This window comes from Hakea prostrata, chromosome 2, assembly GCF_041222555.1.
Source record: "Hakea prostrata isolate BN-2017 chromosome 2, UWA_Hpros_2, whole genome shotgun sequence".
NCBI lineage: Eukaryota > Viridiplantae > Streptophyta > Magnoliopsida > Proteales > Proteaceae > Hakea > Hakea prostrata.
This window is the reverse complement of record NC_142601.1, coordinates 13,024,428-13,051,869: the sequence shown is the minus strand read 5'-3', so window position 1 is coordinate 13,051,869 and position 27,442 is coordinate 13,024,428. Positions and strand designations below refer to the sequence as shown.

The 27,442-nt window shown below is 36.2% G+C and overlaps 4 non-coding genes across 4 annotated transcripts; 2 read left to right on the top strand and 2 right to left on the bottom strand.

The window, feature by feature from the left end:
• Window positions 1-1,537: 1,537 nt before the first annotated feature.
• TRNAI-AAU (transfer RNA isoleucine (anticodon AAU)) lies at window positions 1,538-1,611 on the bottom strand. The gene has a single exon. It is a non-coding gene; the product is annotated as a tRNA-Ile (tRNA).
• A 3,280-nt stretch (window positions 1,612-4,891) lies between these two features.
• Window positions 4,892-4,965, top strand: TRNAI-AAU (transfer RNA isoleucine (anticodon AAU)). The gene has a single exon. It is a non-coding gene; the product is annotated as a tRNA-Ile (tRNA).
• Window positions 4,966-20,680: 15,715 nt separating this feature from the next.
• TRNAI-AAU (transfer RNA isoleucine (anticodon AAU)) lies at window positions 20,681-20,754 on the bottom strand. Its single transcript has one exon. It is a non-coding gene; the product is annotated as a tRNA-Ile (tRNA).
• A 6,130-nt stretch (window positions 20,755-26,884) lies between these two features.
• Window positions 26,885-26,958, top strand: TRNAI-AAU (transfer RNA isoleucine (anticodon AAU)). Its single transcript has one exon. It is a non-coding gene; the product is annotated as a tRNA-Ile (tRNA).
• The last annotated feature ends 484 nt before the right edge of the window (window positions 26,959-27,442 follow it).

The window sequence follows — 27,442 nt, the reverse complement described above, 5'->3', positions numbered from 1 at the left end:
ATGGATTATATCACTTCTCCGAGGGCTTTTATAGATCTCCGTAGTGCAAGAGACCCCAGACGCTGTCAGGCTTATCACTTATGGGAGCAACTCCCGGACCAGGCTCTAATATGATCGTTTCTTATCTTATCCATCCTAGTTTTGCCACTCATCCATCTTAGCATTCTCATTTCTGCGATAAAATTATATGATTCTTTTCAACGCCCTGTGCACCGTACTCTATATGGGGGTTTTTTTGTTTGGCCGTCACATAGGACCCGTTGGGAGGTGATCCACTCCCTTCATCCACCCTATTTTAATTCTTTGGGAAACCTCATCTTCTAAATCACCTCTTTTACTTATGATTGAACCTAGGTACCTAAAACAATCACTCGAGGAATCTCTTCATCGTCAGTTCACATCGATTCTAGATGATATCTCAATTTACAAAACTCATATTTCTGGCCCACATAATACAAGACACCCAAACCCAACAAGGAGTAATATGAAGAAATGATCAATTAGAATTTTGTTGTTCTTCTTTTTATAGTGCAAGAGAGGTGAGGCTTTGGCATCGGTTTAGCTATATAGCAGTAGTTGATGAGTCGGATTGTTGGGAGGTGTTAGGTCCTTGGAGAACATGACATCGGTGCCCATCTCTCTTTCCATGGTTGATGATATCTCAATTTTGAAACTCCTCGTTCCAATTTTGTGTTTTTCAGATGTTTCTCGTTTAGCTATACGAGTTGATGATTGGGGCTTTGCCCCAGAGGAAACATGACATCGGTGCCCATTTCCTTTCCATGGTTGATCAGTCTTTGTAACTCCTCTTCCATGAGTTTTGTTTCCAAATGAAAACATCAATTTTGAAAAACATGGATCAATGATCTAAATCTTAAAGCACATGAAACGGTTGAATATACAAATCACATGACACATGTAGAGATGCCTCAACCGTATACTTGCATTTGTAAAAGCTTAATAACTTAAATTTATGTTCAACTTTGATGTGTGCAGGGGTACATAATTTAGAGCTAGACAACATAGGATGGAGTGTGGGATTAGTATGAGAAGGCCAGTTAAAATATCTAAGCACAAGAGGACTAGGGAAGGGAAACATCATTGAAGCACTCTTGTTTGTATTAAAGAATGGAATAGCCCAAGCACAAATCAACAACATTCAAATACATGACATATTGTGCAATGAAGAAGAAGTGCTAGAGTTACTCCAACCACTAAATTACAAGAGGTGGCCAATAGCTCATGTCCCAATTTTGGTTGATATAATTAGTATTACTAAGGATATTAACCTTAAGGGTTTTGGTGAGAACACACTCCACCAATGGTTTAAGCACCTAGCTTTCATGTCCTCCATAGACTATAATAAGAGACTAAATGTAATAGATCTCTAAACTCTATGTATCTGCTACTCTAAGTAATACTAAGCTTTTATTTACTAGCAAAAAAAAAAATCTTCACAAAAAATCCAAAAGATATCTTTTAAAAAAAAATCTTTTAAACATAAGTCAAAATAAAAGAAATATTTTTAATAAGTTGATGGCCCATGCAGGTCTCGAACTTGCGACCTTCGCGTTATTAGCACGACTCTCTAACCAACTGAGCTAATAGGCCACATGAAAAATAATTTTATAAAAATTATTTGTCAAAAAAAAAAAAAAAAAAAAAAAAGAAAAAAAAAAAAAAAGAATAAAGCCCATACTCAATAAGAGGTCTTAATTCTATATTGAGAGGGAGTGGAAAAACTACAATATTCTCTTAACATATATTACTATTTTGAGATTTATTCCACGTGTCTAAAAATAGAAGAAAATCTAAGTAATTAACAAGATCAAGCTATATCACCCCCAAAAAGATAATAAAAAAAGATGTAACTTCCAAATTAAAATCTCAGCGACCTCATTGTGCAATCTTAGCAATCCACATTCCCATATTAATTGAAGATCAAAACAATAAATCATTCTATATCAAGAGCATCTTATTCTGTGCAAGAATCATATGTTGTATTTCCTTGTAGACTTTGATATTTCCATATTAGAGTAGATGTTACATCTACTATAAATATGTAATGCACACAATTCAATGAAGATAGTTCGATTCATCTTATCCTTATTTTCTTCAGTGTCTTTAATATATCTTCTTAATTCATTTTATAACACGTTATCAATATGATTTCGCTCAAAGTGTTCGATTCATCTTATCCTCATTTTCTTCATTTTATAACACGTTATCAGTATGACTTCGCTCAAAGTAGTTGTGTTTTGAGAAAAAAAGACAATAGACTATATAATATTATGCTTTTCATTCAAATGTGAAAATTACGATTGACATTTTCGCGCTCATTTTCAGTAAACAATAGAGTTTTTCTTATCCATCTTGCAATGTAAGTACCTTGTAATTATAGTATGAAATCTATTGAATCGCAGAGTCAAACAACTGATGAATTATTAAGTCATAATTCATAAGTTTTATTAGTATAAAAATGTTTCTTTTAGAATTTTATCAATATCTGAATCTATTAAAAAAAATGAAATATTATGGTACTTGCATGAATCTTCTTTTTCTTTTTTAATTAGTTAGTTGATTGGTGATTGTTCGTATTATTATTTTTTTTATAAGTTAAGGTTTTATTGATAATGTGTATACAATTTTTATTTTTGTAGTAAAATAAAAATATATTTGTGATAATAAAAAACTTATTAATATGGCATATGATTCAAGAATTTTTTTTTCTTTAAAGGATCCAATATTTCAATTCTTAGATTTATTATATGCAATGTAGCATATAATTTATATCTCATTTTTTATTTTATTTTGTGTTAATTTTATCCTATTAGATCTATTATAGCATAATATTCAGTATTTTACTGATGTGAAATATATATTATTTATAAGCATAAGTATATAAAATTTAATATTGTATTACTTATAGAAGCCTGTGTGGTCATGCAATACATTGTGAACTTCAGGTTCACATTATGACAACCCAATGTATTGCATGACCACATAGGCTTCTATAAGTAATACAATATAAATTTGATTTGATTTGATTTTGTGAGCCTCGCTTAAACAGGCAGTTCATAGCTACACTTGTTACAGATGAATCTTTATGTGAGAGCAGCCCCACAATTTTTTTTATTACCGGTGACTTCTATCTCGTGCGTAGAAGGTGTCAATCCATTCGATTCAGATAAAGATGTAAACGGATTGAATTTTGCTCGGATATGGTAATATTTGTATTCGAATTTGATTATTAAACATGTTATTTGAATTTGAGTCCCCGTTGGATCTATAAATTTATGAACGAATTAGAATTTGTTTACTAATCGGATTTTCGGTTCATATCTGATTATAATTCAAAGTAATTGGAGTGTTGGGCCCAATTAATGTTGTAGAATATTGGTAGTTTAATGTAATTATTTATAATTAATGAATATTAATGAAGGGATACTGATGTACTCCCAAACATTAAATATTAATCGTGTATGGATATCGATATGGATAGTATCCATCAAATATCTAATTGAATCGAATAATATCGGTCTCAAAATTGACATATCTAAATTTGAATCCAATTATTAATCCCTGGCTTGGGTGTTGGATGCTAAGGAAGTTTCTTGGTCTTAGAATTCTGGTAATATATATCTCTGATGGCGGATTGAAACACTAGGCTCTACCACACTGCTTCTAGGATAAATCTTCTTATAGGAAAATTAATTATGTTAGATAAGATTGAGATATAATATTTGAACTTCGTAAAATTGCTTATGTGTTTGTATAATTTATGACTAACCTTTATACTTCAGTTAGACCCCTGGACACTTCAAGTTCGGATCATTCCCCATCGGGAGAGCACTTTGTGCTCGTTGACAGCTTTACAACCACAAACACATGGGGCCCACAAGATTAGGTAATAAGATTTTTTTAAAATTTTTACTTGTGGGTCCCCACATAGTTTGTAGTTATAAAACCGTCGGAGGAGATGATCTGGACTCGGACACTCCTTCGTGGAATGTCTCTTTCTCCTGGTTGCTTCGGTTGAGAATGCTATAAGGTTAGCAAAAGTAAAAAAAAAAACTTGATTATTTGATGGTTTTGTTTAAAAAATTCAACATTTAATACTTGTAAGAAAAATGATCTAATGCTGGTTTTTTCTACCTAAAAAATGTCAAAAGACTTTTCAATAAAAAAAAATTGGCTAAAAGGATGCAAGACATGCGTCTCTCTTTCATGTTAGTGGAATTTAATGAATTTCACCAGCATTTATGTTGGAAATATACAATGTTCAGATGTGTTTTGTCTCACAATCAACATAACCCATATTTCTTCTATCAAGGCTCTCTAAAATCTTAGGTTTACAAAGTGAATATTAGCAAGAAGTTTTTCTAACAAAAAATTTACATCGAAATAGTTAGAGTTTCGTTTGAGAGAGAATTCTTTCACAAACAAATTAGTGAATGGGAGAAGTATTTTAATATTATTTGAATTACAATTCAAAATTTTAAATTTTAAAATATTTAAATTACAATGTGTTTACAATCAAACTCTACAACTTGTTGATACTTTAACTCAAACTCTTATTGATCAGTTGGAGATAAGATCAATGGAGGATTTAAATTTGAATTAGAATTCAGAGGCTTATCCTTTACAGAAATAAAATAGGTGAACAAATAAAGTAAGTGGTTTCTAAAATGTCAACTTCCTATTGAAAATAGATGATGATATTAGGTATAAAATTGATATAGGATCATCAAGGGAAGAAAAAACATTATAACAAGGAAAAAAATGAAAAAATGATGATATAAGACAAAAAACTACCAAGATATTTAATCAATGAAGATAAGAGTCGGAAAATATTTTGATTCTTGACTTATAATAGAAAATTTTTTCATGTGGCCTATTAGCTCAGTTGGTTAGAGCGTCGTGCTAATAACGCGAAGGTCGCAGGTTCGAGACCTGCATGGGCCAAAAAGTCGAGAAGATGCTCTGATATGGAATGAATATTGATGACTTAGTTAAAGAAATGTGTTTGAAGTCCTCATCTAGAGGTGACTTCTCGCGATAAATAGGGGACATTAACTCTAGCGAAATTTTCCCGTGCTGATTTCCCACTTCTGGATATTTTTTTACATTTTCCCTCTCCCTTCTCCAGAGCTTCTCTCTCTCTCTCTCTCTCTCTCTCTCTCTCTCTCTCTCTCTCATTTTTTGCATTTTCACCATATTTTGGTACGATCTTCGACATATACAAGTACATCTTGCTTCATTATTGCCAGATATCACGTTGCTTCTGTCGATCAAGCGGTGTTTTTCACAGATCTTGGAGTTTTTTCATCAAACAGGTAACCATTCTTGGGGGCAGAAGATCACCGCTAAAGAGGTGCAGCTAATGATTATTTGAAACACTATCAATATCGTATGACATGGGATCATTTTGTGAGATTGTTGGGGGAGCATCACTGGAGGTAGTCTGAGTCATAGGAGTTCGATCCACCTAGGCACAGTACTTGGTATTGAGAGTTCGAGATTTTGTATAGTTGGATCATTGGATGACTCTATGTATTTGTAATTTATATGGTTGGATGATTCTATGTATTTGTACAATAAATTGTAGACTTTAGATGATTTGGTTTTTATGAGTTTTTAGATTTTTAGTTTCGGGGCTTTCGTCCGCATACAGTAGGACATGGGTCGATTAAGAACATTAGTTTAGGTGATATTTTAGGTCAAAATAACACTCCCAATGTGTTTATTGGCCTCAAATTAGGCTACATGTCAAATTTCAGGTCAAAATGACCTGAAATACCCTTCAAACAGGGGGTTTGATTTTTCATCGAACCCCAACCAAAAGTCGCCCGACTTTTGGTGACATGTCGCCCGAGTCACCGTGTCGCCAGGGTCCGACACGGCGACACGGGCCAACATGTTGAACCTTGGTCCTATCATATGCAGGAAGGTTAGCTCTTATTCGCTCTGTGATTATGGGAATTTTTTCTTATTAGTCTAATGTCTTCTACATCCCCTCAACATCTCCCAAAAAATTGAAAGCATAATGGCCAAGTTCTTATGGAAGGGTAATTCTGAGAGGTGTAGCTACAAGGTTGCTTGGGAAGATGTATGCCGTCCAAAGCATGAAGGAGGCTTAGGTCTCAAGAGGCTTCATGACTGGAACCAAGCTAATTTGATGAAGCATGTTTGGGTGTTGGCTTCAGATCACTCTCGCTGTTGGACATCATTTATTCACCATAGATGGCTTTCGACGTGTTCTATCTGGAGTCTAGAGGTGCCAACTCAATGCTCTTATTCCTTCAAGTGCATCCTCAAGGCTCACCACCTTACTCTTCCCCACACTTGCATTGTTCTCAAAGATGGTTTCGGTACTTTCTTATGGGATGACCCATAGACCCCTGGCGATCCTATCCGGAATGAGGGTGTTATTATCTCTGAAGCCTTGGGACGTAAACCGGATGACAAGGTTGCTTCCATTCTAAATACCGACGGCACATGGAAGGACGTCACTGTTGACATCACCTTACTTCAACAATGGGATGTCATCAAGGCCATTCGCCTCCACTCTCGGCAAGCTCAGGATTGATTGATTTGATGCGCAACACCGAATGGTGTTTTATCTCTCAAGTCTGCTTGGGATATAGTCCGTCACCACAAATTGGAGGCCCCCTGGTCAAGAGTAGTGTGGTGTTCTACCAACCAACCTCACTTCTCTTTCATTACTTGGCTTCCATGCAAGGAACGACTCCCTACCAAGGACACCATCGGGATGCTCATATTGGCTCATGGTGCATCTTCTGCAGCAGTGACATCAAATCCATCGATCATTTATTTTTTAAATGTGGTTTCACAAAGCCTATATGGACACAAATCCTTACTCTTAATGGCTTCCACAGACAAATTTTTGATTCTTGGCACACTGAGTTACAATGGGTCCAAACACACTTCCAGGGATCCTCTCTAGTCCACAGGGTACGTTGCTTTAGCTTCACAGCTTTTATCTACTGAGTCTAGCAGGCAAGAAACTACAGAATACACCGTCAGGAAGCTACCTCTTACTCTACCATTCTAAATCGTATTCTCTTAGACACCAGCCGGCGCTTCTCAACAGGTAACTTCGATGTGGAGGATAATTATGTTAACATAGCTTTTTTTGAAAGATGGGGTATTTAGGTCCAATTCCATCATCATAGGAGTTCGCTTCATTGTTGGATCAGACCCCAACCAGGATGGATGGCAGTAAATTGTGATGGCTCTGTCGCTAGGGTGCGTGGTGGTTATGGTTCTATTGGTAGAATTTCCACTGGTCAAGTCATTTTTGCAGTAACTGGTGGAACATCCTGTTGCAAATGGAATTAGAGGCAATAAGATGCGGGTTAACACATGCTCATCAACATGGTGCGACTAAAATTCAGGTGCAGCCTGATTCCCAACTTGCAGTCCACATTGTTACTGGCAGGTTAAGTGCCCCTTGGGCAGTTCTGTACCTCGTGGAAAATATTGCCGACCTTCGATCGACGTTCCAACATTGTGTTGTCCTTCACCATTTGCGTGAAACAAACCATTGTGCTGACTTCCTCGCCAACATGCAAGATTCTCTCTTGAGATAAGCCTGAGCCCTATCGCCCTCCCCCATAGGCTAGCTAAGCTTATTCAGTCTGACGCCAAGGGGAAACGGTATCTCAGAATGTAATATTTCCTCTTTTTTCTCTCTTTTTTCCAGTTTAATATAAAGCACTCTTTACCAAATATATATATATATATATATATATATATATATATTTTTATATTTTTTTTTTTTTTTTTTGCTTTAAAACTTTTCCTGTGGCCTTTGCCGGTGGGCGCGGGGGCAGCATTTTTTTTTTAAGTATTCTTCTTACTTATTTTGAGTTATGTTTGAAAGTTTTTTTTATTTTTTTTTTTTTATTTTTTTTAAGATATCGTTGTTATTAATGGAGTAGATATATTAAAAACAAGGGATAAATGATGACAAGGCCATCAAATTGTCTTCATTGAATTGTATGCATTATATATTTATAGTAGAAGTAACATTTCTCTGATAGAAAATATCAGAATCTATAAGGAAGTACAATATATAACTCTTGTACAGAAGAAAATGCTCTTGATATGAAATGATATATTGTTATGATCTTTAGTTAATATGAAAATGTGAAGAGCCCAGATTGCACATTGAGGTCACTAAGATTTTAATTTAGAAGTTACATTATTTTGGAGGTTTTGGGCATCCACAATTAGTATTATTTATAACATTCCTCCTTGCATGTCCATCAATAGAATGTATCCCGTTAAATATTTACTAAAATAAAATCCAATGGGAAAAAACCTAAATGAAGAAAAAAGAATTCACATATCTAAATAATATATATTGTTAACTATTTTATTTAAAAACCTTTACTAGAAAAACCCAGTGGGACAAAACTTTGGTGAAGAAAAAAAAGTACAACACTTCTAATGACAATTTTATTGAATATCTTTGAATTTGTATATCTCAGTCTCATACACCAGCTTCTCAAAATTTAAAGTAGGCAATGACTCAGTAAATAACTCTGTCAAATTATCACTTGAATGAATTTTGTTGAACATTAATTTCACTATTTTGTTGAAGATCATGAGTAAAGAAGAATTTTAGTTAAAATATGTTTTGTTCTATCAATTTTGATGTATTATATCTTCAATTGAGCTATGAATGTAATATTATCTTCATATAATATTATTAAAATTCATTTTTTTAATAGAATACTACATGTTTCTTGAATGTGTTAGGTTATTGATTTTAATACAATACATTCTCGACTTGCTCTATTAATCACTATTATCTCTACATAATTTGAAGATGTGACAGTTATAGTATATTTTGTTGAATGCAATGAAATAGCTGTAGTTCCACTTGTAAATAAATATTATATTTGAGATCTAATTTTCTATGGATCAGATAAATATCCTGCATCTGCATAACAAGTAAGTTGATGTTCATATTCATTTGAATAAAATAACCCTATGTCAATAGTTCCTTGAAGGTATCAAAATAAATGTTTTAACACTAGTCATGTGTCTTCGTGTTTGACAAAAACTATTAGTAATATACATGAATGCCCTATTGCATTGAGACATAATATTTCAGGACCAAGAAGTTTTTCATAGTTTTTTTATATCGAAATAGATATTTCTTTATGTCAAGTGATCTCACAACCATTGTGGTACTCAATGAATGTGCTTTATCTATGTAAAATCGTTTCAAAATATTCTTTATATAAAATGATTGATGGATGACTATTCTATTAATCAAATGTTCAATTTGCAGGCTAAGACAATATCTTATTTTTCTAAGATCTTTTATTTCAACTTTCTTCAAATAATCTATTGCTTTGAAAGTTCTTTAGGATTTTTTATGATGTTTAAATCATCAACATATACATTTATTATAATAAGTTAGATCCATATAATTTAATAAACATACAAGAGCAAATTAGATTATACCACATATGCTCTAATTGTTTTAATTCATATAATGATCTTTGAAGCCTTACTACACAAAACTTTTGGGAATTTTATGTGTTTTAAGAATTTTGAATTCTTAAGAGATTTTCATATAAATTTCATGCTCAAATGAGCTACATAAATAGGCTGTAATAAGATCCATTAGACACATGTCAAGTTTTTCATTTATTGCTAAACTAATAAGATGTCTAAAGGTGATTGCATCTACCACAAGAGATTTTTATATAATCAAGCGAAAATCTTTGTACTACAAGTCGTGCTTTATATCTTAGGATTTCATTTTTCTCATTCCATATTTGCACAGAAAAATAATTTGTACCCCACTGGCTTTACATCTTCAGGTATTTGGACTACAAGTTCAAAAATTTTATTTTTTGAAGTGAATTCAATTATGTTTGAATTGCATATTTCTAAGAAAATCAATCATTTCTTCAATTATATTTATCAATAAATTTATGTTCTAGATCCTCGTCTTGTTTCATTATTTCAACAATAACATTATATGCAAAAATATTATCAACCACTATATCTTTTTTGTTCCATCTTTATCCTGTAGTGACCTAACTGATAGAGATCTCTTCATTTTTAATTTTTTTAGGTGTTTGAACTTCTTTTGAAGTTGTATGAAAAGGTATATCTTCAGTATTTCCATATACAATTGTCTCCATATTATGATCATCTTGATAATTTGCTTTTTTTTTTTTTTTAGAATTTTTATTCATAGAACCAATTGATCTTTTACATTTTATATGTGATTTAGTTTTATTCGCATTGATAGATTGTCCTGCTAGGACATCAATCCGAATTTGAGCATTTGTAGCTGGAATATTAGATTTAGTAACTATTGGCAGGTCAATAAATCTAACAATTTATTCATAATACTTTATAAATGCATTATCTTTTGAAGTTCAGGTTTACATTACTCAGTGTGAGAATCAAAATGAGACAATTATAATGCATTCCAATCAATCTTTTTTTTCAACCGTTTATTCTCTCACTTTTATGTTGAAAAAGTTAATTCATCAAAATAATAATGAACAAGTCTTGTTTTAAATAAATCTCCAGTCATTGGTGAGCCATTGAATTATAGAAGGAGATTCAAATCAAAGCTAGATAACACAGGATGGAGTGTGGGATTAGTATGGGAAGGCCAGTTAAAATATCTAAGCACATGGATAGAATAGCCCAAGCACAAATCAACAACATTCAAATACATGACATATGGTGCAATGAAAAAGAAGTACTAGTGTTAAATCCCCCGGATTTCTAACCCGTTAACCCATGTATGTTTTCAAAACCACGAACCTAGGCCTCGAGTCGACGACAACTATGGGCCATCCGAGTCGAGCCCGAAGGTTCAAGAGTGGACCCAATACAAGTGGATGACCCTTATGGTGACTTGACACCTCTTATAGAATTTAAGAGAAGAGAGAAGTTTAGTCATGAAGGTTTTAAAAGCCTATATTGGCACGTCCGTAAAACGATGATGGAAAATCCAAATGACGAGGTATTTTCACCTATGATTAGATCTTTGAAAGACCTTTCTAGCAAGCCAAAGATCTCCCAATTTGGACTTTGTTTGACCCTTCAATCAGGGCCGGTCGATTGGACCTGCTGAAAGGCCTATTGCGACCGCCCCCAACCTGGGTCCAAGCGGCAGGAATCGGGTTTTACTCTTTAAAACCCTATTTCTAGCAAGCCAAAGATCTCCCAATTTGGACTTTGTTTGACCCTTCAATCAGGGCCGGTCGATTGGACCTGCTGAAAGGCCGGTCGACCGCCCCCCAGCCCAGTTCGGGGTAGAATCGGGTTTTACTCTTTAAAACCCTATTTCTAGCAAGCCAAAGATCTCCCAATTTGGACTTTGTTTGACCCTTCAATCAGGGCCGGTCGATTGGACCTGCTGAAAGGCCGGTCGACCGCCCCCAGCCCAGTTCGGGGCAGAATCGGGTTTTACTCTTTAAAACCCTATTTTTAAGCCATCTTTCACTCATACTTGTTAGAGATACAAGTATTGAATAAGAGTATTGTATTGAGTATTTTCTCTTAGATACCGTATCATGTATTATTCTGTCATACTATAAATACACATGTGTTATTCTCATATTGAGATAACAGAGATTTCACTCAATATTGTCTAATATGGTATCATTCGCTCATTCGATCCTGTCCGCTCGTCTCTGTTTCAAAGATTATTTCTGATCTTTCTTGTCTTTTCTGGGTTTCAGCTCTGTTCACGAAGTTTCTTGTCCTTTCTGTTCACGAAGTTTCTTTAAGTCTCTGTTGTAGATTTGCACCAAAATCTTGCGATTTTGTTTCAGATCTGAAGTTCTATGTTCCGATCTTGCGATTATGTGTTTGTGCTCTTTGCTGAAGGTCTGTGATTCTGCATTTATGTGTTTGCTGTTGTGCGATCTTGGTTTGCTGGTGTGTTGGTTTTGATCGTCTGCTCTGCTGTGTTGGTGTTGCTATCTGCTGTGTTGGTTCTTGTGCGATGTTGCTGCTGTTGTGCGCTCTTGCTGCAGTTGTGCGATGTTGCTGTTGTTATGTGATCTTGCTACTGTTGAGTGATCTTGCTGTTGTTCTATGATCTTGCTGCTGTTGTGCAATCTCGCTGCTGTTGTTCGATCGTTTTAAGTGGTTCTTTGCTGTATCTTTCTTCAATTGTTTGGGGCTTTCTTGCAGTGTTTTCTCCATCGTGTTTGCAGATTCTTTTGCTGATCTTCTTGGCTTCTTTCTTGTGATTTCTTGATATTTTTGGTGAAATGGCCTCTGATTCCTCTACCTCTGCTCCACCCTCTGCTATGTTTCCATCCATTGAATCTTCTTTTTTCTCTGTGTCGAATGCTCATCACTTTTTGTCGGTCAAACTCAATTCCAACAATTATTTAGTCTGGCGCTCTCAATTCATGCCACTGCTTCGCTCCACTAGTTTGATAAGTTTTGTTGATGGCACGAACCCTTGCCCTTCTCCTTATCTTGATTCCTCTGTAGTACCTCATGTTCCTAATCCAGCTTACTTCACTTGGCAGAGGCATGATCAGTTGGTTCTTAGTTGGATCTTAGCTTCCCTTACTGAATCTGTGCATTCTCAAGTGGTTGGCATTTCTACCTCTCTTGCTGCCTGGAATGCTCTCTCCTCTACATTTGCATCCTCTTCTCAAGCTCGGGTGATGCAACTCAGAATGCAGCTTCATAATTTGAGGAAAGGCTCTGACTCCATTACTGCTTATCTTCTACGCATCAAACAAATTATAGATGCTCTTTCTCTAGCTTCTCAACCTGTATCAGATTCTGAGCAAGTTTTGTTCATTTTGGGAGGCCTTGGATCTGACTACCAATCTTTTGTCACCTCTGTGACTACTAGAGAGTCTCCTGTTCAGCTCATTGATCTTCAGGGACTCCTTCTATGTGAAGAAATAAGGCTTAACAATGCTCTTCGTGATATCACAAATCTTACTGCTCAAGTTGCTCAATTCTCTCTTGGTTCTGAGCCTTTTCGTACTGCTCGGTATGTGCACTCCAGGACTCACTCAAGAGGCTTCTCTTCTCCTCGACCAATTGCTTCTTCTCGGGGTTCCTTCGTTGGTGGTAGATATGCAGCTAAGAGGTGCACATAGAGGTTATGGTGGTCGTTATGCTAACAGAGGTGCTGGTAGAGGTGATCGTACATTTTATTGTCATATTTGTGATCGGACTAGCCACACATCTCGTTATTGTTTTCAGAGGTATGCTTCTGAGTCTCCTCAAGTTAATATGGCTCATACTGCTGCTCATCACCCTGTTCAAAATGCTGCCGCCCGATGGGTTCCTGACTCTGGGGCTTCTCATCACCTTACTTCTCAATTACAAAATATCCATTCACCTGTGGAGTATTCAGGTGTTGACTCTGTTATGATTGGGGATGGCTCAGGTTTGCCTATACGCCATATTGGTATAAGCTATTGAGGAGCTTTTGGTCAAGCTCCGGGAAGAGTTTGCTCTCAAGGATTTGGGTACTGCTAGATTCTTCTTGGGTATTGAGCTTATACCATTATCTAATGGTCTATTACTTTCTCAGCAACGATATATTTGTGAACTTCTTCAGCGTGCTGGTTTGTCTGATGCCAAGCCCATATCCACTCCTATTATGACTTCTCATCGCCTCTCGCGTACTGGCGGAATGCCCTTGTCTGATCCGACTCTATTTAGGAGTCTTGTTGGTGCTTTGCAATATGTCACCTTGACACGGCCAGAGATTGCATTCTCTGTTAACAAGCTTTGTCAATTTCTTGCTTCCCCGACTGATGATCATTGGGTGGCTTTAAAACGTTTACTACGATATTTGAAAGGTACCATTCTTTATGGTCTTCATATCACTCCATCATCCTCTTGTTCACTAGCTGCTTTTTCTGATGCTGACTGGGCTGGGTGCCCTGATGATCGAAAATCCCAAAGCGGATATCTTATTTTTCTCGGTGATAATCTAGTATCTTGGCAGTCCCGCAAACAGTCTACTGTTGCCCATTCTAGTACTGAGAGTGAGTATCGTGCTGTTGCTCTTGCTACTACTGAGCTTACTTGGATCCAATCTCTTCTTTCCGAGTTAGGCATTTCCCAGTCTTCTCCTCCAGTCTTATGGTGTGACAATATTGGGGCTACTTACCTGTCGGTGAACCCTGTTTTTCATACTCGAACCAAGCATATTGAGATTGATTTTCATTTTGTACGTGATAAAGTGGCAAAAGGTGATCTTCAGGTTCGCTATATTTCTACTCTGGACCAGTTAGCTGATATTCTCACCAAAGGGCTTTCATCTACTCAGTTTCAACTTCTTCGGTCCAAAGTCAGGCTACTTCCAGGACCCTTGACTTTGCGGGAGGGTGTTAGAGATACAAGTATTGAATAAGAGTATTGTATTGAGTATTTTCTCTTAGATACCGTATCATGTATTATTCTGTCATACTATAAATACACATGTGTTATTCTCATATTGAGATAACAGAGATTTCACTCAATATTGTCTAATAATACTCGCATTTTACATTGCTAGTACAAGGCTGAGGCTCAAGGAGGAGGAAAAACCAAGGGAGAGGAAGGTTCCTAACCATTCGAAAGTGTGTCGGCACCCGGATCTTTGAAGAATCGTTAGGAAAGGTAAGATTCATCAAACCCTCTTCTTTGGGCTTAGTTTTAGGAGTAGTTCTTCGCAATAAATGTTGGATTTTAGTAGTTGTAACATGATAGGTGTTTTAAATGCTTGCAAATTGTGAAATCCAGTCCAAACCTAGCCAGGACACCCTATTTGTTTTGGGTTAAAGAAATGCTTGTTTAATGTTAGACCTTGAAGTCGGACCTTGATTTCAATGTTGCTATCTTTGAAAGCCTTAGGAGGTCATGTCCGACCTTTTTGCTTAGGGTAGATCCAATTTCCCAAAGTGAAGGAAGAAGTCCTTGTGGGCCCTCTTTATAGAAGACATGGTGCTTGACCCGAAACCCATGGACATTGACGATGATGCCCCTTACTTGAGTACATTGTCAGTGTTTAGTGAAATTATGCAAATTGAAGAAAGGTGAACTAGTTGAAGTATCTAATGAACTCCCGTGCACAATACAAAGGTATTTCCTGAAACTAGACTTCTTGATTGACTTGTAGAAGAAAACCCCACTCAATTTGACCCCGTATAGCCCTCCGAATCCCTGTCCGAAGTTGCTAAACTATTGCTGATTTTTCTGCTGAACTATGCTTGGTGGATCCTACTTGGTCGATCCCATCGACCAAGGAGCATCAACCAAGGCTGCCCAGATTCGAGTTAATGATTCCTTTAGAATATTCCACACCCTATTTATGCTAGCCTCGTGTTTTGAACCCTATTCTAATCAAAGCAACACCTGAGAACGTGGAGAAGGTTCCCCAAAGCTCCTCCTTGATATTGGTGAAGGATATTCTACTCTAATCATAGCAAATCACTCTCTCTTGCCTCCATTATCAAATCCTAAGGTATGACTCTCTCTCTTGCTCTCTATCCTACTCACTCCTCTTCTTCTTCTTACTATTGAGACCATGGCCAAGGTGCTGCAACCTTGCAAACACCTTGTCATGGGTGTCTCCTCCCATTTACATTAATTTCCCTTCATTCTTACTATACCTCACTTTCAATTTGATCATTGCATATGCCTTACCATGATTCATTGCTTAGCAACTTGATTTATTGTCCTAAACTGAAATTTGGAGTATGATTAATCTAATTAATAGCTTGCAAATGATTGTAATCTTGTTCCTAACCCATTCCCCCACTAATTCCCTAGCTTCCCTTTCAATTACATTGATTTCTTATTTATGCTATGATTCTTGTCTCTAGAACTTAGTATTCCAATTTGGGGCTTTCTAATTAAACCATTAGATGATGTTAATTACTTGCTTAGATGTGTTCTTATACTATTATTAATCATCCCTCCAAGTTTTGGATCAATCCGAGCCCCGGAAAACCAATTTCAGACCAAATCACCAAAATACTCTATGCAGCCTCGAGACTATCCTTGGTCAATCCTGCTTGGTCGATCCCATCAACCAAGGAGCATCGACCAAGCATGTTACTGAACTGTGTTCTTTGCCGTTATGACTCGTTCGACTTCCGATTTTCCCGATTTCTTCTCTAATCTTTCATTTATGTTTGTCTAGGGTCTTAATAGCATCATTGGATCATTCTTTTGTGACTTTTGGATCATCATCATCACAGTTAAGGTAAGGATGGTTATCGCCATATAACATAGATTGTATGACTTTTACACTGTTGTTGGCAACTTAGTAGGCTTAGTTTATTAGTTGATTTTAGACATCATATGACTACTGTAGTTACCTTATGATAGTAGTACCATGCTTAATTACTTTGTTTATCATGTCTATTTATTCTTGTCATTTACTTATACACTTGATCATGTGATGTTATCACAAATCTTTCAATATGATGATGTATCGTTGATATATGATATGATGGAAATAAGCAAGTGATTGCTTAGGTATAAATTGCGATTTGGGAGTGTCCTATTGACGCTTCTTTCCTTGGACATCGGAGGGAATAGTATGGGATGTTCTCCGAAGATGCCCATCGACGCTTTCTCGGATTATTGGATGACATACATAAGACTTGTCTAGTAGTGTGGCTAGGATGTCCTTGTCGTGTCAGACCCGAATCGGAAGGGTATTGAGACCGAACGACCCGTGGTAGCAGTGGGGATTTGTGGGCACTCAAGACCGGTGAAATGATCTGTGAGAGGTCATGAATCACATTGGGGGAGCCATTTATTGGTAGGATTACAAAAAGCTAGACTTGGGCTCACGGGCACTATTTGTGAATGACCAATAGGGTTGATGAGTCCGGTGGGTATATCCATGACTCTAGTGTGAAGGATACCGGAAAGGATCCCAAGATATCTTAAATGGTTGAGGAGGAATGGAAGTATCCGGATCTGAGTTGACATGACTGAGTAGATGACTTGCATTGAGCTAGGCTTTACCGTGACATGCGCCAATACTTATACCAAATGGTGATGTGAGAGAGTGGTTACAAAATCCCTAGCCAAGGAATGTCCGAAAGGGATGCAGGACCCATTACCGACCGGCTGCCCAAGATATCTTAAATGGTTGAGGGAACCCAAGATATCTTAAATGGTTGAGGGATTGAGCGAACCTACCCAAAGAATTATGGTGCTATGACTTAAAGCATGTCTACCTTTGAGACTAGCATTCATATAGTTAGAATCATACTTGTATCATGTGTTTCATATCATATTGCATCATGTTATGGCTTGTATCATATGGCATATGTTTTATGGAATAACTGCCTTGCTGAGTTATTTTGAACTCACTCCTTTTTTCAACATCTTTTGTTAGACTTTCCTGCAGGTACTGCTATTGTTGTCTATAATGGTCAACACTTTGAAGACCAAGTTAGTGACTCACACAATACTGGTTATGGCGACTAAGTTGATGAAGACTATCAGTACGAGATTGGTACTTATCTGAAGCAGTCCGGCTTTTACACTTGTGTGACAGTGATCGGATATCGTCCTATTCTCTTTTGACATTTTATTTTGATTTGTTGAGACCGTAGTTTAGTTGTTCCCTTTTTTTAATTTTGAGAACTGGTTGTAACCTTTACTTTTACTCAATACCTTCCGCTGTTATTGTAGAATGGGGTTCCCCCTTCATTTCACTTTTTGACTATGTATTTTATTGGTATCATTTCCGCACTCTAATATTCTTTTGTGATCCTTCTGAGGTCCTTTCTTGACTTTTGTAGGGTACCCCCTGAGTGGATTTAGGGTGGATGTGACACAAATAGTTTCATTTATGTTTCTCATTTGTTTGTGAGTGGTTTGCATATGGTTAGACTTGGGCTCACGGGCGCTTAAGACCGGTAACCAACCCGTGAGAGGGGGGGCCCGCCAGGGATGATCAATAGGGTTGATGAGTCCGTAGTCCGAGTTGGTCGAGTGCCATAGGATACGGACTCTAGTGTGAAGGATACCGAGAAGGATCGTCGTGGACGAGGAATGGAAGCACCTGGATCTCGACTTGATGTAACTAAGTAGAAGACTTGCATTTGGCTAGGTTTTTACCCCGACATGCGCCAAGATTTATACCAAATGGTTGTGAGAGTAGTGTGTTGACTTAACCCCTACCAATGTTTGTCCCGAGGGATGAAGGACCCATTACCAAATATTGCTCAAGACCGGTGTTTTAAATGATCCGTGAGAGAGTCCAAGATATCTTAAATGGTTGTGGTTGTGAGTGGACTTTCCGTAAAGAAGTACGGTGCTACGACTTAAAGCATGTCTGCTCTCAGAGACCCGAGCATACATAGAGTTAGATTCATTCATTCATTGTTTGTCTCAGATCATATTGCATTTATGATTGTTCTGGAATCTGCCATTTATGTTACATTATGGACCTTTTAATCGCCAATTAGAGTTTCTTTGAAACTCATTCCTTTATTGTACAATGTTGTTAGACTATCCTGCGAGTACGAGTACTATGACTGTTCCTATGAGGAAGCGCAGATCTAAGAGACATATCTCCGGAAGGTGATTGCGGTTACCACAATTACGTCAAGATTCCACGGGTGGTTATGCTCCGTACGATGCTTAGTCCGACCATTGAGTGGAAGCCCATTGTGCATTTATGAGATCTATACATACAAGGATGTCGTCTACAAAGTGGAGAATAATTTAGTTACCCAATGTACTTGCTACTGGGATTAGCTTTTATCTAGTTTATTCTTTAGAGCTACTTTTCCGCTGGATGTAAAGTGGGATTTTTGCTTCACTTTACTTACCATGTTGTGTATCCCCGATTATATCTATTATTCCGATTCATTTATGATTCATTCTTTCATTATTGGATCTATGATTTATCTTCCGCACTCATGTTATGATTGTTCATGATTATGTTATTGTTTATGTGGGAGGTTGATCAATGGAAGGTACCGATCTTGATGTTAAATGTTATTCTTGGTATTCGGAACTTTATATTGATGATGTGTATACGATATGAGAACATATGTGATGGATGATGTAGAATGTGATTATTCTTCTTAACTAATCTTGTCAATTGGGGTTGTGGGTTTGCCCATTACCCTTGACCTCATGTGATAGTATCTATTTTAAATTGCATAAATGATAAGTGTCTAGAAGTGTTGGGCTAGGAATCCCTATGAGTACTACTACCCTTCCGGTAGGGGTATTGAAGCCGGTTAACTCATGAAGCTAATGGTTGGGTCCTGGATTTCGAACAGGCCCACTATCATCATAGAGAGGTAGAGTTGCATATAATATATAAGGGCTCCTTGACGCTCAAGATCGATAACCAATCCGTGAGAAGACATGGAGAGCACATGTATATTATATGTGGACAACCACTGGGTTAAAGAATGGGGTCCAACAAATGGCTCCCGTTGAGGATTCCATTCGTAGGTGGGAAGGTATCGAACCAAAAGGGCACTAGGCATGAGGGGAGATATTCGGACCATATGTAGTACGAGACTGTATGGCCTTGCACTGGGCTAGGATTATCATTGACACACACCAAATCTCATATCAAAAGGGGATGTGAGAGAGTGATGACCTATACCCCAACCACGGATCAACAGAACTTTACCCAGCAACCGCGGAGAACCCAATAGACGTCTCTTGTTGAGGGATAGTGACTGAGACCGCCCAAAGGAGATTGATGTTTATACTTAAAGCGTGTCTACCATAGAGACTACATGATAGAGTTAGGAACATCATATCATAATCATACATCATTTAGGCTATATTGTTAATCACATGCTTATCTTATATTTATGATGTGGAAATGATGGATGAATGCATGACATGGATGCGAATTATCCTCACTGAGTTCTATGAACTCACTCTTTTATTTGTGTATATTTTAGACTTCTCTGCAGGTTATGAGGACCCCACTCCTATGGAGGATTCTTCAGTGGGAGATTTCCATGAGAGTGTGATCGAGGAAGAGGTGGATGCACATGATGCGTCATGCTCCTGTCTGGATTGTTCTTATGGAGTCGATTTCCATTAGAATCTTCTTTAGAGGCTTTCGCTATGAACAAACTATGGACTTTTCTTTTAAACTATGATGTTTATGACTTTGATTCTAAACCTTGGATGATTGTAATCGATATTTTGAATTTTAGATTTTAATACTTTAACTTGATTATTCTTGTCCTTTTAATTATGCTATATCATGTATTGTATGGAATTGTCATTGAACCTAGATCCTGCGGTGTATCACCCCCACAGGTATTCGGGTATGGTCGGATCTGGCTAGGTGGGGTGTGACAGCTAGAGTTACTCCAACCACTAAATTACAAGAGATGGCCAATAGCTCATGTCCCAATTTTGGTTGATATAGTTAGTATCACTAAGGATACTAACCTTAAGGGTTTTGGTGAGAACACTCTCCACCAATGGTTTAAGCACCTAGCTTTCATGTCCTCTATAGACTATAATAAGACACTAAATGTAATAGATCCCACAACTCTATATATCTGCTACTCTAAGTAATACTAAGCTTTTATTTACTATTAAAAAAAATAAAAAAACCTTCACAAAAAAACCAAAAGATATCTTTTAACCATAAGTCAAAATAAAAGAAATATTTTTAATAAGTAGATGGCCCATGCAGGTCTCGAACCTGCGACCTTCGCGTTATTAGCACGACGCTCTAACCAACTGAGCTAATAGGCCACATCAAAAATAATTTCATAAAAACTATGTTTGAAAAAAAAATAGAATAAAGCCCATACTCAATAAGAGGTCTTAATTCTTTTTTTTTTTTTCTTTTTTTTTTGGGGGGGGGGGGAGTGGAAAAACTACAACATTCTCTTAACATATATTACTATTTTGAGATTGATTCCACGTGTCTAAAGATAGAAAAAAAATCCAAGTAATTAACAAGATCAAGCTTTATCACCCCCAAAGAGATAATAGCAAAAGATGTAACTTCCAAATTAAAATCTCAACGACCTCATTGTGCAATCTTGGCGATCCATATTCTCATATTAACTGAACATCACAACAATCTATCCTTCTATATCAAGAGCATCTTATTCTGTGCAAGAATCATATATTGTATTTCTACTATAAATATGTAATGCACACAATTCAATGAAAATAGTTCTATTCATCTATCCTCATTTTCTTTATTGTCTTTAATATTTCTTCTTCATTTTATAACACGTTATTAGTATGACTTAACTCAAAGTGCTCGATTCATCTTATTCTCATTTTCTTCCTTGTCTTTAATATATTTTGTTCATTTTATAACACGTTATTGGTATGACTTCGCTCAAAGTACTTGCGTTTTGAGAAAAAAGATGATTGACAATATACCATTATGGCATTATGCTTTTCATTCTAAGGTGAAAATTATGATTGACATTTTTGCGCTAATTTTCTTTAAACAATAGAGTTTGTCTTATAATATGAGATCTATTGAATCGTAGAGTCAAACAACTGATGAATTATTAAGTCATAAGTTTTATTAGTATAAAAAGGTTTCTTTCAGAATTTTTTTCAATATCTGAATCTATTTTTAAAAAATGAAATATTATGATACTTGCATGAATTTTTTTTTTCTTTCTTAATTAGTTAGTTAATATTCATATTTTTTTTAATTCCTGTAGCAAGTAATGGTTTGCTATTATCATTTCTTACATTTTTCTTTTTTAATATTTTTAGATATTTATTTTGGTAATTATATTAAGTGGCATGGTAATTATTAGTTGTGCATATATGTATTCTGGCATATAATTTATATCTCATTTTTTTTTTGTTTTATTTTGTGTTAAATTTATCCTATTAGATCTATTATAACATAATATTCAGTATTTTACTGATGTGAAATATATATTACTTATAAGCGTAAGTATATAAAATTTTAATATTGTATTAATTATAGAAGCCTGTGTGGTCATGCAATACATTGTGAACTTCTTATTCACATTGTAACAACCCAATGTATTGCATGACCACACAGGCTTCGATAAGTAATACAATATAAATTTGATTTGATTTTGTGAGCCATGCTTAAACAGGCAGTTCATAGTTACACTCGTCACAGATGAATCTTTATGTGAGAGCAGCCCCACAATTTAATTTAGTTTTTGTCATTACCGGTGACTTCTATCTCGTGGGTATAAGGTGTCAATCCAACTGATTCAAATAAAGATGTAAACGGATTGAATTCTGCTCGGATATGGTAATATTTGAATTCAACCTCAATTATTAAACATGTTATTTGAATTTGAGTCCTCGTTGGATCTGTCAATTTATGAACAAATTAGAATTTGTTTAATAATCAAATTTTCAGTTAATATCCGATTATAATTCAAAGATTGGAGTGTTGGGCCCAATTAATGTAAAGGAATATTGTAGTTTAATGTAATTGATTATAATTAATGAATATTAATGAAGGGATATTGATGTACTCCCAAACATTAAACATTAATCGTGTATGGATATCGGATTTGGATAGTATCCATCAAATATCTAATTGAATCGGATAATATCTGGCTCAAAATTGACATATCTAAATTTGAATCCAATTATTAATCCTTGTCTTGGGTGTTTGATGCTAAGGAATTTTCTTGTTCTTAGGATTCTAGTCGTACATATCTCTGATGGCGGATTGGAACACTAAGTTCTACCACACTTCTTCTAGGATATATCTTCATAAAGGAAAATTAACTATGTTAGATAAGATGGAGATATTATATTTGAACCTAGTAAAATTGCTTATGTATTTGTACAATTTATGACTAACCTCTATACTTCTAATAGACCCCTGGACACTTTGAGTTCGGATCACTCCTCGTCAGGGGAGCACTGTGTGCTTCGTGACTGCTTTACAACCACAATCACAGGGGCCAACAGGATTAGGTGATGAGATTTTTTTATTTATTTATTTTATACTTGTGGGCCCCACATAGTGTGAAACCCAGCCCTAACCTTGACCCGGAAACCCTGTTGTTGTAGGTCCGATAACCCGAAGTAACGTAAGAAGTCAGCTATGGGCCATTCTAGTGGAAGACTTGGTGGCTTGCTTGGAATCCATGAGTGTTGATGTCAGTGTTCCATTTATGAAAACTGCACCCTGATGAAGATGGAATTAGTTGATAGACTTGGAGTACTCTCTGGCTTGGTTCGAAGGCATTTCTACCTACTAGGTAAGTCACTTATTGTGTGTGCAAAACCCCTTTCTGTTTGGATTTGATCCGAGCCTTCATTTCCCTGTTTTGGACCTGCTGTCCTGATTGGTCGACTCATTGGTCGACTGGGCCAGTCGACCAATCGACCAATGAGATCTGATTTTGCTAATTAGGTTTTTGCTTGCTCTATTTAAGTCCAATCTTGAGTCTACTTCGTATTTTCTGCCTCCAAACTCTTTGGAACGTACTAGAGCCCTCTACAAGTCATCTCCATTGCGTCCTTGGTGATTATCTTGATGGATCTTCGTCAAAACTCGTGCTTTTACACAAAAAGGTATGTGATCATCCTCTTCTATGTTTCATCTTTGATTCTTCATTATTTTTATTTCCTTTTCTGATTGAGGACAATAGTAGTGATGTTGTATCTCTGTTGCAACCATCACTATACTCTTTCCCTCTCTTTTCCTAAGGATCTAAAGCTTGGTGGATGATCTTCATCAAGATCATCACCTGCTTTTGAAGGAAAGCTTGTATTCATTCTCTTTCCTTATTTAGATTGATGTTCTTCAGTCTTAGATCTAATTTTCTTGAAGATCTATGCATGTTTTTCATGATTCCTTTATCACAAACAGTGATCCATCATCCTATTGTTCTTGTCCATGATTTTTACTATGAATTCTTCAAGAACCATGATTGATCTAATTATGGTAAATTTTTGTTTCCTAATTTGTAATTTGAAGACTTGATTTGATTAGTGTTTTGGAATCCTCTATATACTAGCATACTGTCATTGTAGTTTCCCCCTTGTTTGGTACCCTTTTGAACCACCAAATTCGGTTTTATATTCTAAGAACTCTGATTTTTTAAGGCCACTGTCTCTGTTGGTCGACTCATTGGTCGATTGAGGCAGTAGACCAATCCAATCGACCAATGAGTACAGCAACCCCATATTTGGTCTGTTTTGGATGTTTTGATATCTTTCCTTCTAGGTATCTTTCCTAATATGTTATATATACTTGTTTAGGACTTTCTTCCCAAGTTTAGTCAAAGTCTTACTTGATTCCCTAAGATCCTTTTGCGAGTTATATAAGGTAAGGATGGTTATTTCCTTAACTACATAGATTGCATGTTCTAGTTTCTATATTTATTTCCTTAATTAGATGCTTACACTGATATACTACTAATGCAACTACTTTGAATTACAGTACCATTACTTGTTTATACTAAATTGATTCATGTATGATTTACTTACCAAATATATGCAAGTTGGATGTTATTATTGATTTCTTTCCATATAAGAAGTTACCATATATGTGACATTATGGAATTATGTTTGTGAATGATTAAGTATGGTTTGGAAATGGGAGGTGTCCTTTTGACACTTCTGTCCTTGGACAACTATGGGAATATTATGGGATGTTTCCGGAGATGCCCTTTGGACACCTTCCTAAACTGTTGGATGACATATTTAGGACTATCTAGTAGTGTTTGGCTAGCATGTCCCGTTATGTCAGACCCTAATCGGAGGGGTATTGAGACCAAACGACCCGTGGTAGCAATGGGGATTCGTGGGCTCTCAAGACCGGTAACCAATCCGTGAGAGGACAGGAATCACATTGTGGGGGCCATTTGTTGGTAGAGTTGATTATGGATAGACTTGGGCTCACGGGCGCTCAAGACCGGTAACCAACCCGTGAGGGGACGTGAGAGCTTCCCATTTACCATATGTGGATAACCAATAGGGTTGATGAGTCCGTAGTCAGGGACTATGAGGACTCTAGTGTGAAAGATACCGGAAAGGATCACCAGGGGCGAGAAATGGACGTATCTGGATCTGACTTGATGTAACTGAGTAGGAGACTTGCATTTGGCTAGGCTTTGACCCTGACATGCGCCGGTACTTAGACCAATGGTGATGTGAGAGAGTGATGACTTAACCTCCAACCATGGACCCACTACCAAAAGGCGTTGTGTGATGAGACATTCCTAAAGAAGTACGGTGCTATGACTTAAAGCATGTCTACCAATAGAGACCAGCATACATAGAGTTAGAATCATATTGCATCATGTGTTTCATATCATATAGCATATTACTCTGCTTTGAAATCCTGCCATTAAAGTTGTTATGGATTAACTGTCTTACTGGGTTTCCTTGAAACTCATTCCTTTTGTACAATGTATTGTTAGATTTCTCTACAGAGTTCTGAGTATCATGACTGCTCGTATGAAGAAGCCCAAGGAGAAGAGGCATATCTCCAAGAAGGTGATTGCGGTTACGACAATTACACTAAAGATTCCGCTGGTGGTTATGTTGCGTACGATACTTAGTCCGACCAAAGAGTGGAAGCGCCCTTGAGCCATTTTTAAGATTTATACTTATAGAGATGTTGTCTATAAGATTGAGAACAATTTAGTTACTTATTGTACCTGCTATTGGGATTAGTTTTCATTCCTTTTCTTTTAGTACTACTTTTCCGCTGGTTGTAGAGTGGGATTCCGCCTCACTTTACTTATTGATCTAGACATTTTGATTGTCTTTTGTACTCTGATTGTATATGATTTATTCTTGTTTTATTTGGATCTTTTGTTTATCTTTTGCACATTGATTATTTATGTTCATGATTATGTTATTGTCTCTGTGGGAAGCAGATTACCTCGATACTTGATCTTTGGGGCTGTGGATCACACACTCGGGTATGCCAGGTAGGGTACCGGCTGGGTGGATGTGACACATTGTTTGTAGTTATAAAACCGTCGGAGGAGATGATCCGGACTCGGACACCTCCTTCTTGGAATGTCTCTTTCTCCCGGTTGCTTCAATTGAGAATGCCTGCGGGTTAGCAAAAGAAAATAAAAAATAAAACTTGATTATTTGATGGTTTTGTTTAAAGAATTCAACATTTAATACTTTGAAAAATGATCTAATGCTGGTTTTTTCTCCCTAAAAAATGTAAAAAGACTTTTCAACAAATAAAAAATTGGCTAAAAGGATGCAAGACATGCGTCTCTCTTTCATGTTAGTGGAATTTAATGAATTTCACCAGCATTTATGTTGGAAATATACAACGTTCAGATGTGTTTTGTCTCACAATCAACATAACCCATATTTCTTCTATCAAGGCTCTCTAAAATCTTAGGTTTACAAAGTGAATATTAGCACGGAAGTTTTCCTAACAAAAAATTTACATCGAAATAATTAGAGTTTCGTTTGAGAGAGAATTCTTTCACATACAAATTAGTGAATGGGAGAAGTATTTTAATATTATTTGAATTACAATTCAAAATTTTGAATTTTCAAATATTTAAATTACAATGTGTTTACAATCAAACTCTACAACTTGTTGATACTTTAACTCAAACTCTTATTGATCAATTGGAGATAAGATCAATGGAGGATTTAAATTTGAATTGGAATTCAGAGGCTTATCCTTTACAAAAATAAACAAGGTGAACAAATAAAGTAAGTGGTTTTTGAAACGTTAACTTCCTATTGAAAATAGATGAGGATATTAGGTATAAATTTGATATAGGATCATCAAGGGGAAAAAAACATTATAACAGGGAAAAAATGATGATATAAGACAAAAAAAACTACCAAGATATTTAATCAATGAAGATAAGAGTCGGAAAATATTTTGATTATTGACATATAATTTAAAATTTCATGTGGCCTATTAGCTCAGTTGGTTAGAGCGTCGTGCTAATAACGCGAAGGTCGCAGGTTCGAGACCTGCATGGGCCAAAAATTTATGTTTAAAAAGAAAAAATTTAAGGATTCTTCTACTATTTGAGCGTTAAAAGATTAATATTTTTAAAAGATATATTTGTTATTAATGGAGAGATAATTAAAAACAATGATAAAATGAAGACAAGGCGACAAACTACTCTTGAGGCTTTAGGTAGAAGTAACACAATAGAAAATATCAGAGTCTACAAAGAAGCACAATATATGACTCTTGTACAGAAGAAGATGCTTTTGATATGGAATGATATATTGTTATGATCTTTAGTTCATATGAAAATGTGTTTGAAGTCCTCATCCAGAAGGTGAACACAAAAATTAACTCTAGAGAAATCAGGTCCTATCCATGGTTCCTCGTGTCCCTATCCATGGTTCCTCGTGTATATCGCCATATTGCCGACTTCTAGCGATAAATAGGGGGATTCGGGCGAATTTTGCCCGAATTTCCCACTTGATTTTTTTACATTTTCCCTCTCCCTTCTCC